Below are 17,500 nucleotides of genomic sequence, written 5' to 3'. Positions count from 1 at the left end.
GCTCCTGTGGAATTAATTATGACCGCTTAAATATGATCAATGTATTTATCCTTCATCGTGTGTGTGTGTGTGTGTGCGTGTGTGTCTGTGTGTGTCAGTATGTAATTCATTGACAGTTCAACATGATCAATGTATTTACTGTGCAATCCCTCATCTTCTGGAACTGACCTTTTTAATGCTTTTGGTCTCACAAACACACACACACACACACCCATGCATACTGTAAGAGTTTATTGCTTGTCATAAGCTCGATTACACAGTGGTGAAAAGCATTATGAACTCAGTTCAACTGAGAAGAAATGTATTTCTGTTTGGCATGAAATACTGGACTATAGACACGAGAGGGCAGCATTGTCAAAGGACATGTGCCAGTAGTTTGTGTATGGGTAGCCAATATAGATCAGTGAGTTGAACCCAATGTCAAAGTTGGTCAGATTTGTTCAGATTTCCGAATCTATCGTCGGTCATGCTACGTGAATTAGGAGAGATCAGAGTCATCAGACCTCCATTTTAAACGAATGGGGAAGATTGGCACCGTTCAAATGTCTTCAGATTCAAAACGCTCTTTTCATAAATTCAACCCATCCTGACCCATTTGAGGAAGGCTATCCATGTGTTAGCTTCATTACCATTCGTCCCAACCTGACCTATTTGAAGGAGGCTACTCTCGAGCTAGCCTTGTCTCCTGTCCTGTCTTCCTAACTCATTGGAAGGAGCCTACACCTGGGCTAGCTTGGTTAGAATTGAGTTTGCCTTTCTTGACCCATTTACCAGAGGCTACTCCGGGCGGGTCTAGCCTATTAGCATTCTAACCCATTTATGGGGGTCTGGTCTTGTTCCAGTCACGCTTCTCCTCAAGGCTGCAGGCTACCATTCAGCTCTGGAAATAGCAGACAATTTTCCTGTGTGTCTCAGACATTCCAGATCAGGGTGACCATTTTCAAACCCCCAAACGGGGACCCTTAAGTGTACATGTCCCCGTGTACATGCACAGGGACATGTTGGCGCTGTTCCATGCACCCTAGGCATTCTCATTACGATGGGGGACAATTATCTCTATCTATCACTAGGCTTAGCACACCTAGTATAGTTCCTTCCACTCCCAAGAGGTTGGATGAGAATTGTTGCTTTGCTATGCTGTTCTATGTGGTTGTTTGTTTGGTGCGGTTTTGGTGGTTTATTAAACCGTGCATTCATGCATTCGACTTTCGAATATTATTATTCTATTATAATTGTGGTGAAAACGGGCACTATTTGGTAGTGAATGTAAAAAAAACAGGACATTTTTGTGTTTTACAGATATTTGTCTGGACTCTGGACACACACACACACACACACACACACACACACACACACACATAACAGCTTGCTATTATGGGTTGTAATGGTCCCAATTTATGTGGGTCTAACTTTATGACATTCTATCTATCTATCACTCTCCCTGTCTCCCTCCCCTTCGCTATCTCTGTTTGTCACACTGACACTGCTTTGTCTACCTATATATTCGTTTTCTCTCTCTCTCTCTCTCTCTCTCTCTCTCTCGCTCTCTCGCTCTCTCGCTCTCTCGCTCTCTCGCTCTCTCTCTCTCTCTCTCTCTCTCTCTCTCTCTCTCTCTCTCTCTCTCTCTCTCTACCTCATATCTGAAATCACAGATGCAGAGCACATCTAATCAATACAGGTATCTGAATCTAATCCTGAGAGTTTATCATGTTTTCAGTTTTAATCTGAAACCAAGGCAGAGGTATTTTACAATCAAATTGGAACCATTTTCCCAACCCCATTTGGACTTTGAATGGTGATGATCTTTTCTACAGTTGCTGTTTTGCCTTTACGAGTTTAATCAACAACAGGCAGGCTATTGATCTCAATCTATTGCATTCCACATGTGCATCTGTATTGTTCATTATGGCTGAGCCTAGCTGCACAGTCCGCCACAGAGTCAATCTCCTGTCATTACTCTGTCACCACATATGCCTTTTTATGGCCTTCATTATGGCAGACATCTTAGGTTGTGGCGGAGAGGTCAAGATAGGGCGAGGGGATTGTGAAGGATATATGCTTCCTCTTTATCAATGTGTGTGTGTGTGTGTGTGTGTGTGTGTGTGTGTTCATAGTATGTGTTGTTTACATTACACATACATTTGGACTAAGAGAGTGGAGACATCTTTTATTCAGCCTAGTAACCGAATTGATTCTTGTTTAAACCATTGTGTTACTGGTAGCTGTGTGTTAGCTGTTTGGGTTAAAACTGTATAGCCTACAAACCAGTTTCTACTGAAACCACTTGTGTTTGAAGCCTAATAGCCGTCAATGTGCACTGGGAGGAGTTTGGACACCTCTCCAGTTATTAAAGCTAGTGACTTAGTGCCATAGTGTCATACATTTGGACTAAGCGAGTACACCTGTCCGGTCGTTAAGTGATCGTTAGTTGGGAGGGACGGCAAACCTGCCAGTCTTCAGCAATTTCTGAAATCTCCATTAATATCCAGACGCCCAGAGGCGACAGCCTCAGTCGACAGCCTCCTGACACAAAGACTTGTGACAATAAGACAAGGCAGTCTATCTGTGGGAGTCCATCGAGTAATGCCTGAGAGGAAGGCCAGGGACTAAGAATACTAATGATCTTCTCTTCTCCAATCCATTTCCTCCGGCATCCATCCTTACCTTACCACCGCAATCAACTCCTCCTTATGCACGGGATCTATCCTGCTGCCTCCAAGATAGCCAGAGTCAAGCCTCTCCTCAAAAAAACAACCCTTGACCCGTCCTCTGTCCACAACTACAGACCGGTATCCCTTTTCTCCTTCCCTTCCAAAACCCTTGAACGTGCAGCATCGTGCAGGACCCCCACCAATCCAGATTCAAGACTGGGCACTCCACTGAGACTGCTCTCCTTGCTGTCACGGAGGCCCTCTCCGCTCTGCTCAAGCTTCCTCCCTCTCCTCTGTTCTCATTCTCCTGGACACTGCTGGTTTGCTTCCTACCTGGCGGGTCGCTCCTACCAGGTGACTTGGAGAGAATCGTTGTCTTCTCCACAAACCCTCACCACTGGGGTACCCCAGGGCTCTGTCCTAGGGCCTCTATTCTCCTTCCATACCAAGTCTCTTGGCTCAGTAATCTCCTGACATGGGTTCTCCTACCACAGCTACGCAGATGACACTCGGCTCGTCCTGTCCTTCCCCCCCTCTGACCTACATGTGGCAACACATGTCTCTGCATGTCTCGCTGACATCTCAACATGGATATCAGCCCACCATTTCAAGACCATTCCTCACTGGAGAAGCAGCGCAACTCTTGACCCAGGCACTGGTCATCTCCCGCCTTGACTACTGCAACGCACTCCCGGACGGATTCAAGACCATAGTGATTGCCTACCAGGCAGCAAAAGGAATAGCCCCTGCCTACCTGCAGGCAATGAATGAATGAATGAATGAATGAATGGTCTTTATTGTCATTAATACAGTACAGGTACCATACAACGAAATTTAGGAGGGGGGGCTCCCCTGGTGCTTGGAAAAAAGTCTAAAAGACAAGAGGTCCAAGGGGAAAATAACAACAAAGTGTTCGTTCCCAGGGTGGGATGGGTCCCTGGAGATCTTGGAGGCCTTCCTGAGGCAGCGTGTGTTGTACAGCTCTTCCAGAGACGGGAGGGGGGCGCCGATGATCTTCTGGGCCGATCTCACGACTCTCTGTAGCGCTTTCCTCTCTGCGGCTGTGCAGCTGGAGAACCACACGCAAATGCAGTAGGTGAGGATACTCTCCACTGTGCAGCGGTAGAAGGTCACAAGCAGCTCCTGTCTGAGGTGGTATTTCCTGAGGACTCTCAGGAAGTAGAGCCGCTGTTGTGCCTTCTTAATGATAGCTGCTGTGTTGGTTCTCCAGGACAGGTCCTCCTGTATTGTGCACCCCCAGGAATCTGAGAGTTGAGACTCTCTCCACGCTCCCTCCATCGACTAGCAGGGGCTGGAACTCAGATTTTTTCCTCCTGAAGTCCACGATGATTTCCTGGGTCTTTAACTGGTTCAGCAGCAGGTTGTTAACCTTGCACAGCTTGCCCAGCTGCTCCACCTCATCCCTGTACGCCGCCTCGTCCCCCCCCGAGATGCAGCCCACCACGGTGGTGTCGTCTGCAAACTTTATGATGGAGTTGCTGGGGTGGACGGGGCTGAAGTCGTGGGTGTAGAGGTTGTAGAGGATGGGGCTCAGCACACAGCCCTGGGGGGACCCAGTGCTGAGTCTGAGGGCTGTGGAGGTGTGGGAGCCCACCCGCACTCTCTGGGGGAGCGGTCAGACAGGAAGTCCTTGATCCATGCGCAGATGGAGTGTGATAGTCCCAGGTCTAGTAGGTTGGTCACTAGCCTGTCTGGAAGGATAGTGTTGAAAGCAGAGCTGAAGTCCACAAAGAGCAGTCTCGCGTAGCTGTTCCCCCTCTCCAGGTGGGATAGAGTGGAGTGGAGAGTCGTCGCGATGGCGTCCTCTGTGGACCTGTGGGCTCTGTAGGCGAACTGGTATGGATCCAGGTTGGGCGGGAGGCGTGTGACTATGTGGGCCCGGACCAGTTTCTCAAAGCACTTCATGATGATTGGTGTGAGTGCCACCGGGCGGTAGTCGTTTAGGCAGCTCACCGTGCTTTTCTTCGGGACTGGGATGATTGTTGAGGTTTTCAGGCAGGGTGGGATGGTGGCCTGGGACAGGGACTGGTTGAAGATGTTGGTGAAAACGCCGGCCAGCTGGTCGGCGCAGTCCCTCAGCACCCGTCCCATGACGCCGTCCGGCCCTGAGGCTTTTCTGGGGTCCACCGCCTTCAGCACGCGTCTCACTTCATGCTCTGTGAGGGTGAGGCTGCTGAGAGCTGGAGAGAGTGGTGTTTGTGTTGTGGTTACCTCCGTTCGCCCCTCGTCGAACCGGGCGTAGAAGGAGTTCAGCTCTTCCGCCAGCAGGGGGTCGCCCTCAGCGGCTGTGAGCCTGTTGGCTCTGAAGTTTGTCATGTGCTGAACCCCCTGCCACACCCGCCTGGAGTCGTTGCTCAGGAAGCATTCCTCAATCTTCTCTCTGTGGTCTGCCTTGGCCTCCCGGATGCCACGGTTTAGGTTAGCCCTGGTGGTGTTGTACAGCAGTTTGTCCTTCGCTGAGAAGGCGTTGTTCCTCTCCTTGAGCAGTTGTCGGACCTTCTCAGTCATCCATGGCTTCGTGTTGGGGTAGACCCGGACACGTTTGTCCACGGTGGCTGAATTGGTGCAGTTCACTATGTGGTTCAGAACCGACGACGTGAACTGTTCCAGGTCCTCATGCTCATATTCCTGCCATGAGGTGTCATTCAGGCAGATCTGCAGTGGAGCGGACCCTGCTGGCCAGGTTCTGACAGTCTTAGTGGTGATGGGAGCACTTTTCCTCATGGGAGTGTAGGCTGGGATCAGGAGGATGGACACGTGGTCAGACATGCCTAGATGAGCTAGCGGTCTAGCCTTGTAGGCAAGCTTGATGTTGGTGTATACCTTGTCCAGTGTGTTATCTCCTCTTGTTGCACATTTAACATGCTGATACAACTTGGGTAGTACTACCTTCAGGTCAGCATGATTAAAGTCCCCTGCTATGATGTGTACTGCTTGGGGATCTGTGCTCTGTCCACCACTGATGACGTCATGTAGCCGGGCTAATGCTAAGCTAGCATCCGCGCTTGGTGCAATGTAAACAGCTGTTATGTACACTGCGTTACATGGGAGAGCCACTGAGAGGGGGGCGATAGGAGACACGATGAGAGGAGAGCAAAGATAGAAGAGAGGATGAACGAAAGGAGGGTGGGGATAAGAAGAGGGGTTGAATGTGTGAAGGAAGGGAGGTATCAGGAGGAGAGAGAAGTGGTGGAGAAAGTGGTTTGAGGAAGAGGAGGGAGGAAGGAAGGAAGGAAGGGAGGGAGAAAAAGCTAGAGGGGTTCAAACAAGGCCAAAGCCTTTTTCTCTCAGCCAGTTTGAAAACATTGTGAGCAGCAGCACTAGCTTCACAGTGAATGGTTTTGTGAAAGAGCGCACCAAATGGAACTACAGACTTGGGGAACAAGAGTTCACATCAGGCAATATGTAAGAATTATCTGTGAGCAAAGCCTTATAGTGAACGGTTGGGGTTTCTGGCTGGATTTCTTTGCTGTGACAAATTGCAGAGCAGGCCTGAGAAATGGAGTTCAGATGAGGCAATCGCCCCGGCTCTCAACCATGCTGAATTCTCACATCCCCTTCTCTTATTGTATGGGAATGGGGGGGGGGATCGCACATGCAGCGGGGAAACAAACCCACAGGCATGTGGACTGATGGTCTTGTTGTGTGGTTTGGGTTGTGGGGAGGTGAGACGGGGTGGGGCATCGGGGGCCCCCTTTTTTCCCTCAGCAACATTTGATTTACTGTTATCCTCTTTAAACGGCTGCTCCCTGTGAGGGATGGTGGTGTTTTCAGAGGAAAACCCCAAGGGCGTTTAGATATATGGCGCTACAGTGAGCGCGTGGATGTAGGGTGGCTAAAGCTACAGTACATGAGAGAGGGAGCTGGTGCTCAGACTGCAGACTGACCTCTCTCTGGCTGTTCTCCTTGGGTTCATGGCCGTCATAGCAGTGGTAGCTTAGCGGGAGGTTTTTTAAGAGAAGGGAAGGTACGTAGGCCCCAGGCTTCCCTTTTTTCTAGGTATATTTTTTCCATTGGATGTTTGTGAGGGGATTCCATTGAGTCATCTTTCAGATATACAGGATTAAGATTGAGTATTAGGGCTTTTCAGTGTGACTGGAGTGTTGCGGGGGGGGGAGAGACAGACAGACATACAGAAGGGAGGGAGTCAGAGAGAGAAAGAATCAGACTGAGAAAGACTCACTAAATATGTTGAATTGGCCGTGGACCAGTCTGTTTCCGTAAGGCTGTTATAATGAATGTAGAATCAGGCAATCACCATAACCCAGCAGCACTGTACGTCCCCATCAAATAGCTCAAGGCCTCTAATCAACATTTTGAGTGGTCCATTTCCATTTCCGTTGTGGTACTCTAATCAAGATTGTTTGCTAAGACCACGGGAGGTCTTAGCGAAGGACACAGAGAGAAATCATAAAATCCTTGACGTTTTATACAATTAAGTAAATCCTAATTGCCAATTACTTTGATATATAATCCTAAAGGCATTTTAATGGGTTCATTTAATGGGCCCATGGAGCATGGTAATTGAGTTCTTTTTTAAAAGTGTAAAAATCAAGGTGTGTTTTTGAATCGGGTAGCGACCACTCGTCCAACTGGATCCGAGTTCAGAGCTGGATGGCAAGACTTCACTTTATTTACAGAAGAAAACCCAGAAAACAACCTCAATCCCCCACAGCTTCCTCCCTGAGGTAACCGAGAGATACACACTCACAGTGGTATTACGATTGAGATGTTTTTAAGCTGTCAGGTTTCTTCCCCTAATGATGATCCCCCTATGTGTTTTGATTTATCTGTTTATATATGTTTGTCTTCAAGGGTAAAAAACTGGGAGGTAAAAAATCGTAATAAGGCTCTTGCAGCTTTTTACGACTGTGAAAGCGGACGTCTCACTCTCCCGTTTCTAACAAGGTCAGAGCTGTCAGGGAGCGGCGAGGCCGGGGAGGTGATCTACACAGCCTGGGAGGAAGATCCATCTCTCATACACAAGGAGAGAGGAGGGGAGAGGAAGAGGAAGAGGAGGAGTGGTGGGTGTGGGAGATTATGAGGGAGAACAGGGAGAGAGAGGGGGAGGGGGACAGGGAGAGAAGGAGGAGGAAGAAAGGGAGAGGAGGAGAGGAGGAGTGGTGGTGGGAGATTATGAGGGAGAAGAGGGAGAGAGGGGGAGGGGGACAGGGAGAGTAGGAGGAGGAAGAAAGGGAGAGGAGGAGAGGAGGAGCAGGAGGAAATATGTCAAATGGAAGACGGGGGTAGCCATTAGAGTGATAGAGGTATGGGGGTGTAGGGAGTGGAGTAAGGAGGATAGGGTTAATGATGGAGAAGATGGAGGTGGACTGAGGCCACATCCATTCCATGATAGATGCCCCTGGTCTCACCAGCCTTCACCCTGAGGAAAGAGTACCTACTGTATACCTCTCTCTCTCTCTCTCTTTCTAACTTCATCTCTCTCTCCACACCTTTTCTATGTTATACTGAACATATTTACATGTGAGGAAAATTAGGCCCCGTAACGTAAGAGCTTATTGTTACATCACAGCTAATGTCCTGATGTATCGATAGAGGAAGCTAACCTCGGTGGCCCTGGGTCATCCGTGTCGGTATCAGTCAGCGACATTCACACCTTGAGACACCGGTTATCACCATCATTATTCTGGATAATCCAGAGCTAATGAGTAATAAATAACCCTAATTAGACTTATGATAATGATGTGCTAATTAGACACAGATTAGTGACTTACAACACAACCGAGAGACTTGGGGATCTCCCAGAACAAGTGGAGAGAGGGAGGGAGAGATAAAGGGAGGGAGAGAGAGAGAGAGAGAGAGAGAGAGAGAGAGAGAGAAAGAGAAAGAGAGAGAGAGAGAGAGAGAGAGAGAGAGAGAGAGAGAGAGAGAGAGCGAGGAACAGCAATGAGAGAGAGGGGGAGTGACCAACTACAGGACGTAGCCTCTAGGCTGATACACCTGAAACAACCCTCACAACATTATCTCACTCCGCAATAAACTCACACCTGCATGGGTTAGCAAAATAAGGAGCTAATCATTTCAGCTAATTATGTAATTAAGGTAATTAATTACCAGCAGACCCTAGCAGCACCTAAGGACTAGTGCTGTGGACCACAGCAGTGCACTGGCCAATAATGATTGAGCGTTAGTTGTACTCAAATGTAGGGCGGCACAGAGCCAGTGCTCAAGGATGGCCTTGTTGGTTTTGCTATCAGTTTTAGTTTTGTTTAAACACTGCAATGAGAAACGATGAAAAACATGGGCAGGGCACCATCTAGGTGCAATGACACTGAAATAAATTAAAATCAATCAATTATATTACCACAGCATTCAATGGCGGACATTCATAAAGATGTAGCGCATATTATGACTGTTGGTGAAGTTGCACTTCACGTGCACTGGTGAAGGTCACCTTTAAGTAAACAATACCTTTAAATAGATAAGGCAAAGATCAAGGATTGTCGAGCATTCTAAAAGTAATTAAAACTATTTCCATGGAATGTCTGTGTGTTGGGGTTGAACTAGGCCTAGATTCACTCTAACGACATAAAGTTAGGTGATTATAGACATCATTTCTGGAAAATCCCTCTCAGTTCTGTGGCCCCATTAGGCGTACTTGTTTTATTATGCTCCCGTAATACAATTGTAGCAGAGTTCATTGTCTTAATCGCATTTGTGGTGTCTCCTCCGACCGCATTGTGCACAGTACTGTGGTTGCTGTATTCTTGACAATCTCACTTTGCTCATACACACAGATTGGCTCGTCCTGTCCCAACTGGCTGCAGCCATTGTCTGTGGGCAGCGGGGGGAGGGTGCCCTGTGTGGGTAGATGGGTCGAGGCTTATGCTCCGGCCTGAGTGCTCGGTGTTGGCCCTTCTACTGAGTTGGTACAGGTTGGGGGGAGCCGTGCGCTTGGCTGGGGCCTCGGTTGTAGGACCCTCCCATTGCCGGCGTACAGCCCAGTACCATGCACGCGAGCTGGAAAGGTCACTCTGCTGGCTCTGGGCATCTCAGGCTCTTGCCCGCTGTCCCCCTTTAACCCCCCGGTGTCTTTCTGGCAGGTCGGCCCGTGATAGAATGGATGCGGTGAAAGCGGGCGCTGGCCTTGTCCTTTAGATGGGTTTTAGATGTCCCTTAGATGTGTCCCCGGGTCCTAAGGCCACCTGCTTTATTCTGCTACTGTTTAACAGCCTCTAATCTTGTGTTGCTTTATTCGACTACTGTCTAACAGCCTCTAATCTTGTGTTGCTTTATTCGACTACTGTTTAACAGCCTCTAATCTTGTGTTGCTTTATTCTGCTACTGTTTAACAGCCTCTAATCCTGTGTTGCTTTATTCGACTACTGTTTAACAGCCTCTAATCTTGTGTTGCTTTATTCTGCTATTGTTGAACAGCCTCTAATCTTGTGTTGCTTTATTCTGCTACTGTTTAACAGCCTCTAATCTTGTGTTGCTTTATTCTGCTACTGTTTAACAGCCTCTAATCTTGTGTTGCTTTATTCGACTACTGTTTAACAGCCTCTAATCTTGTGTTGCTTTATTCTCCTACTGTTTAACAGCCTCTAATCTTGTGTTGCTTTATTCTGCTACTGTTTAACAGCCTCTAGTGTTGTGTTGCTTTATTCTGCTACTGTTGAACAGCCTCTAATCTTGTGTTGCTTTATTCTGCTACTGTTTAACAGCCTCTAGTGTTGTGTTGCTTTATTCTGCTACTGTTTAACAGCCTCTAGTGTTGTGTTGCTTTATTCTGCTACTGTTTAACAGCCTCTAGTGTTGTGTTGCTTTATTCTGCTACTGTTGAACAGCCTCTAATCTTGTGTTGCTTTATTCGACTACTGTTTAACAGCCTCTAATCTTGTGTTGCTTTATTCTGCTACTGTTTAACAGCCTCTAGTGTTGTGTTGCTTTATTCTGCTACTGTTTAACAGCCTCTAATCTTGTGTTGCTTTATTCTGCTACTGTTTAACAGCCTCTAATCTTGTGTTGCTTTATTCTACTACTGTTTAACAGCCTCTAATCTTGTGTTGCTTTATTCTACTACTATTGAACAGCCTCTAATCTTGTATAATAATGTCCTCTTCCTCTTATCTGTCCGAGGCCTAAAAAAAACTAGACTCCTAGTTCCTAGATTCTTCCAGGCTGAGTCTACTCCACCCTATGTCAGTGGTCCTTCCCCCCCCCCCCCCCCCCCCCCCTGAGCTCTGGCATCACACCACATTTCACTGTCCTCATTAGTCTACTGTTCAGCACCTGAGCATCCACAGGAGAATGGGTCCCCCCCTGGAGGGAGTCTGGTTCCTCTCAAGGTTTCTTCCTCTCAGGGTGTTTTGCCTTGCCACTGTGCCCTGTATATTTTCATCCGGGGGAGTTTTTGGCTTACTTTCCGGATTTGGTGTTAGATCATATTGTTTGTATTGTATTTATTGTGTGTATTGTTTTTGTTATGAAGTACTTTGCAATATTTGCCTATGTAAAAGATGCTGTACATATAATGTTGGTGCCAGTCTGAATGACACCAAGCTGTATGCACAACATCTTTATGCACATCCGCCATTGATCAAATAGCTTCACTCATTAGCTAAGACCATAACACGTGTGACTGCAGCCCTTGACTATTGGAGCTGTTCTTCAATGGGAAGATCTAATTGGGTAGATCTTATGTCTTATGTCTTATGTCTTATCTTGTGTCTTATGATCTTAGATCAGACTGTGTTTACCACCTCACATTAATTAATTTATGCCCAGCCAAATCCATGTTTAGAGATAGCTAGCTAACATTACATTGATCATACTCGTAAGACTTTTCACTTTTAAAAAAATGACGGTCGAGAGAGGACGCTGGCGTTGCTTGTTTTCGCCGCTTCTCCGCCCGAAATCTAGATATACTTACAGTATACAGAGTAGATTGTCCTACAAAGACACTTAGATTTAGATTTAGTAATCTAAAAATTAATTAGACCCCTATACTTTCTTTTATATTTATTTTTATTTTACTAGGGTTAGGGTTAGAAAAGCCCTATATAAGTCTAATGTATTATTATTATTATTATTATTATTATTATGGGAGGAGGAGAGGAGATGAAAGAGAGGGAACAGAATGACTTTTCTTGAAGGAAACTTCAGGTACAGTATGGTTAGATACTGTATATCTAACTTCAGGTACAGTATGGTTAGATACTGTATATCTAACTTCAGGTACAGTATGGTTAGATACTGTATGGTGTATGATTAGATACAGTATATCGCAGTTGCACAAACAAGCAGAAGAATTGACACAAACACAGAACCCAGGTCCCTCTGCAGCCCTCACAGGCAGAGCCTCCTCCGAGTCTGCCTACCCCTGGCAGGTCCGTCAGGCTAAGGTTTTCTCCCCAGGGGCCTCATTTAGAAAGCTTTAGGAACTGGCGTAAACAGCTTGCGTGTATAGACGAGCAAAAACGTTTACGCGCACAGCCTCGCGCTATGTGTAATGAATATTAATGTAAAAAGGCAATGTATTTGCATGAATATCAATATGATATGTGCAATAAAGATATATGTATAGTGTGATGGGTGCAGGATAAGGGTGAATAATATTTACCCTTATCCTGTACGCATCACACTGTACATATATCGTACATATATCATATTATATGTACAGTTAAGATATGTGCAGTGTACACGTATATTCTTTGTGTGCACTCACGTGAGAGGGCACTAACACGTGAGAGGTAATATTTTGATTTATGTTACACAACGGTAGCAATTTCAAAGCGTTTCTCCAGTTTCTCCATTCTTCTGCCAGCGGAGTCGCAGTTGCTCATTTCTCCAGTTTCGGTGCGTACGCATGGGTCTCAGCAGGGTTCGAGTTATAAGCTGAACTCTGTGGGGGTCTCCAAAATAACAGTGCGAAATGTTCTCATGCACGCGCGAATCATGCCCACACAGCGATGGGACTTACAAGTTTTAATTAGCTATAGGCAGTAGCGGATTAAGGTGGTCAGTGGCCCTAGGCTACTCCTTTGTGTGAGGACCCCCCGCCCCCATACACAAGCCTCCCCCCTCCCCAAAATATACAACTCACGAGCACCCTGCACACACACACCACTCATAATGCTTTACCATAAAACACTTAAACACTTTAATAACACAATAACACAACAGTGTTAATAATGCAAAGAATAAAAAAAAGGTTCAGTGCATTCAGTTGTCTCTATTGCTCTCCTCTCCCGTTGTGTCTCTGTTACTGTCCTGTTGTCTGTCTCTCTGTTGCTGTCCTGTTGTCCGTCTCTTTGTTGCTCCCCTCAGCTCTAAATGACAGAAATGAATTAGCTAATTAGTTGGCATATAAACATATAGTTAGGGTTGGGTACAGTTTGGGTTTTATTCGATACCGGTGACAAATCGATACTTTAAAAACGGTACCGGTACCGAAACATCATCCTCATCCTCAAATCCCAACATATCCTGACGCTACAGCTGCAGGCTACTCATTTCACCACATCAACAGCCCCACATGAAACAACAGCTATAAAAGCGATAGTCACACATGTATCTCGGCCAATAATTGTGTTATTTTTGCTATTACAGAAGGAGCGAAAAATACATTAGGTTAGTACACTAGGTTAGTAAAAAGTAAAAGCCACCTTACCTTTACGGAGACAAGATAGACCAAAGTGGTCTGTTTTCAGTAGGCTGCGGTCGCGGTCCTGGAACCCATGATGCTGACGTCCGATGTCCTTTCTTTATCCAAGATTGGATGAACGGGAGAGGGTCAAATTTGTCTTTGGCTTGACATTTTCTAGGCTTGATGACCCGGTCGGCAGCAGTGGCCTTTTTTTGGGCGGCATGGTAGCTACTACTGTATACTCCTGTATAGCTAATGAATGAATGTTTGCTTCTCAATAATAGGCTAGGTGCACGATCTCACTACTTCCTGAAAGGCAACTGGTGTCTCACTCTATTGGTTTAATTGATTAATCAGCTGTGCACTGTGTGTTCCAACGGTTTACCGCACAGCTGATTAATCAACCTTTTGCTGTTGCACAATATTCTACTGCGCCCCATGGTGTCTTGGTGGTGAAGTGCAGGCAGTCAAAGGCATACTGTCATTCACAGGAGATTAATGGTGCGCGTAGTTCTTTTGGAAAACGTGTTTATTTTACAATATTTATAATATAAATTAAATAATATTCATTACATTGACATTTTGATCAAATAATAGTTGTGGTAATGTATTATTAGCGACCCCCACAGATTTTTGATTTTACTGCCTTCATGGGAGCTCAGAGAGCCTCAGACCATCTCTATGGGAGCTCAGCTCCCATTGGCTCCCACATAACTCGAACCCTGGGTCTCAGTGTGCATGGAGGAGCACACATTTTCACGCCAACTTTTTTTTATTTTATAAATACCATTATCTTAATAAGATATTATAACTTTATTAGATTTTTTTCCTGGTTCTGAGTAACTTAATGCTTGAAACTAGAATTACCAGAATGATAGCTGTTTGGTCAAAACTGAAAAGCTTTGTCGAAGTCAAGATTTCAAGCATCTTATCCTTTTCCTCACACCTCACACATCAGCCTGTGGTTAGAGGTCGCTTCTACTGAAGCTCGTCCATGTTTCCCAAGTATTGTTGTCCACTCCACATGTCCACAAAACGGCAGAACCCCCAGATCAGAACCCACGTAAGACCACACTACCCCGTCTTACCCATCGTTGCTATTAACACTAGAAGAGCCATGGTGGGGTCACAGTGACCACTGTGAGTAAAAAAAAAAAGTATTATCTTTGCACTCGATCAAATTTCAGTACCCTCCTTTCATGACTTTTACTAGATATGTGCGTTTTAACACCCAGTATCCTTACATTTTCTAAATCACATCAGGATAAGCTAGTATAAAGCTAGTTTGCCGTTTTTCTCTGTAGGAAGCAGGCTAAAAAACAAGACGGCCAACTAGTGGTCGTTGTGTGTAAGTAGCAGATTTACATGATAAAAAGGGGGTCTATTAGACTATTAAAGGCACGGCTGTTCTAGTGTTAAGAGTCATTCAGTCCCTTCACACCACCATATTTCCCAGCAGCACATGATTGTAAACTTTCGATTGTTTGCGATGTGAATGCTAAAATCTGTGGAGGAGAATACCAACAACTGACTGCATGCTTGACTGCTATAATGAACCTGCTCCATCAAGTGGAGTTTCTATATTTACCATTAGGGAATTGTCTTTGCAATTCTCTGCACATATGGTAGCTTACCCCCTTCATTTGTTTCAAGGTGGGATGCAACCGCCTCCTGACTGTGTTTGTGTGTACGTGTGTGCGTGTGTGTGTGCGTGTGTGTGTGTATGCGTGTGTGTGTGTGTGTGTGTGTGCGTGCGTGCGTGCGTGTGTGTGTGTGTGTGTGTGTGTGTGTGTGTGTGTGGTGTTTGTGTGTACCATTGTTTGCACTAACTAGACACCATGCAGCGTGTTTTGGTTCCCTCATTTGAAAAGAACAGGTGTTAGTTTGGAAGTTATATTTCAACAAAATCTTTCAAGCAAACATGGGTGTTTAAGTACAGATATTTTCTCTCATGAATGCCACGGGGTCATCCCTATGTTCCCCGGGTCCTATGTTCCCCGGGTCCTATGTTCCCCGATTTCTTAGGAAAAAGAAAAAAAAGGGTTCTATGTTCCCCGCTTCCGAAAAAGGGTTCTATGTTCCCCGCTTCCGTTTTTTTTTTTTTTTTTTTTTTTATTATTTAAAAAACAACATACACAAATACATAATCATACTGTTTTTTTTTTTTTTTTTTTTTTTTTTTTAAAACAACATACGCAAATAAATAATCATACTGTGGATTACTAATTGATAGACATTTACAGGAAATTGCAGGAACTATTATACATAGGAACAAAATGATTATATGTACAAAACCTTTTGTAGGTAGGACACTATTGGACCTCGGCCCAAATCTAGTACTGAAGCTGACCCCCCATGCTAAACCATTTGGAAGTACAGTATACTAGGACTCCAATTCAGACACACTGTCACAAATCTACTAACTCTAATCAGCCTGGTCTCACACGGCAGACGTCAGAATTCGACGTTTATGGACAAACGTCGAATTCTGACTTGAGATTGCATCCAAACGTCGAATTCCGATGTGACATTTGCATCCAAACGTCGAATTCCGACGTGACATTGGGGTAGCTCGTTCTGATAGGGCAGGGGTGCGCCTGTTATTTGCGCCTGTCGGGGCTTCTCTCGGGATTATTCCATTTTGAATTGGAAACCCTATGGTTACCCTAACCCTAACCCTAACCTTAACCCTAACCCTAACCTTAACCCTTACCCTAACCTTAACCCTAACTGTTTGGCTAATCCATGGGAGGGTTCATTTGGGGGTTATTTTATTTGTTGATTGTGATTGGTTAAAAGTATGCATGAGTGGAGTGATTGGTTAGATAGAAATGGGGGCGGGCTTAATGAGTGTGATCTGAGAGACAGGGGAGAAGGGAGATCAGTTGTATAGAGAGATGGGAGTTGGTAAGTTGAGTTCTGTATGATTGTGTAGTTTGTTAAATCCTTTCTGTTAGTTTGTTCACTGTTAATTATTTACATGTACTAATGTCAATGTGTTGTGTTTAGTTTTACAATCTGTTTATTAGAGGAAGAAGGAAATCAAACCGAATTGTGTCAGTCTCATCATTTCACCCGTACTGCCGGAGCAAGCAGAAGATTCACCATTCAGCTAACTAGAGGGAGAGCTGAACACTAACCCTAACCCTAACCCTAAATGTGGCCTAACTAATTAATGCAAGTGCAATTCAAATTGGAATAATCCTGAGAGAAGCCCCGACAGGCGCACATAACAGGTGCACCCCTGCGCTGGTGTTCTTTTAGGAATATAAGATTTTCAATTCCATCTCGAAAATGATCTATCTAGGGAGTTATATAAAATGCTGAGACAATACCATGACATTGATTATTACATAATATATATTATGTATATTGATACATATGATTATGTATTTGTGTATGTTGTTTTTTAAATTTCAGATTTCAGATTCAGATTCATTTATTTATTCAAGGGACAGTGCATATTAATAAAACAAAAATAAATTGTAAATACGCCAGAGTTAGCCCGAAAGCTAGTTTTCATCCGCAGTCCCTATGCCATGATGTTGTATACGGCTCCCTGGAGGAAAAAAGTACATTTAAAAGATAAAATATAGGTAGTCCTAGGCACAAAAAAGTAGACAGGACAAGCATTTAGCTTAAGGGCATAACATAGGGGGTTAAAAGAGCATACATTAATCATAGGCGGTTAAAAGGAGGGTACATATAAGCAGAGGGTTAAAAGAGCATACATTAATCATAGGCGGTTAAAGGGAGGGTACATATTCGGTAAGCAGACTAAAAGCAAGCAAGATATACGCACGGTAAGCAGACTAAAAACAAGCACACAGACTGTACAGGTAAGACATGTTAGGCAGTACACAGACAGGCGGTACACATGACATACAGGTATAAGACAGGACATTTCAATGTTGGCAGGTGTGTGTGTTGATCATCCACTGTTTTAGGTGCTTTCTAAATGATTTAAAGGTGCCTAATTCTTTAAGGTGCCCTGGAATCAGGTTCCATTCACATGCCCCTCTAACTGACCAGGCAGGTTGTGGGATTTGCTTGTGACCAGCTTGTTATGCAGTAGTTGATGTGTGTGAAGATCATGGCGTGGACATACATGGTAGCTGCCTCTGTTGACATGTAGTCCCTTAAAAAGCGGAAGTTGGACAGATTGAACTTGACAATTTTACAGACCTTTTTGATATGTGCCTTAAAAGTGAGGTTGGAA

This window comes from Nansenia antarctica (assembly GCF_963989245.1).
Source record: "Nansenia antarctica genome assembly, chromosome: 20".
Classification (NCBI taxonomy): domain Eukaryota; kingdom Metazoa; phylum Chordata; class Actinopteri; order Argentiniformes; family Microstomatidae; genus Nansenia; species Nansenia antarctica.
Note: the sequence above shows the minus strand (reverse complement) of the source record.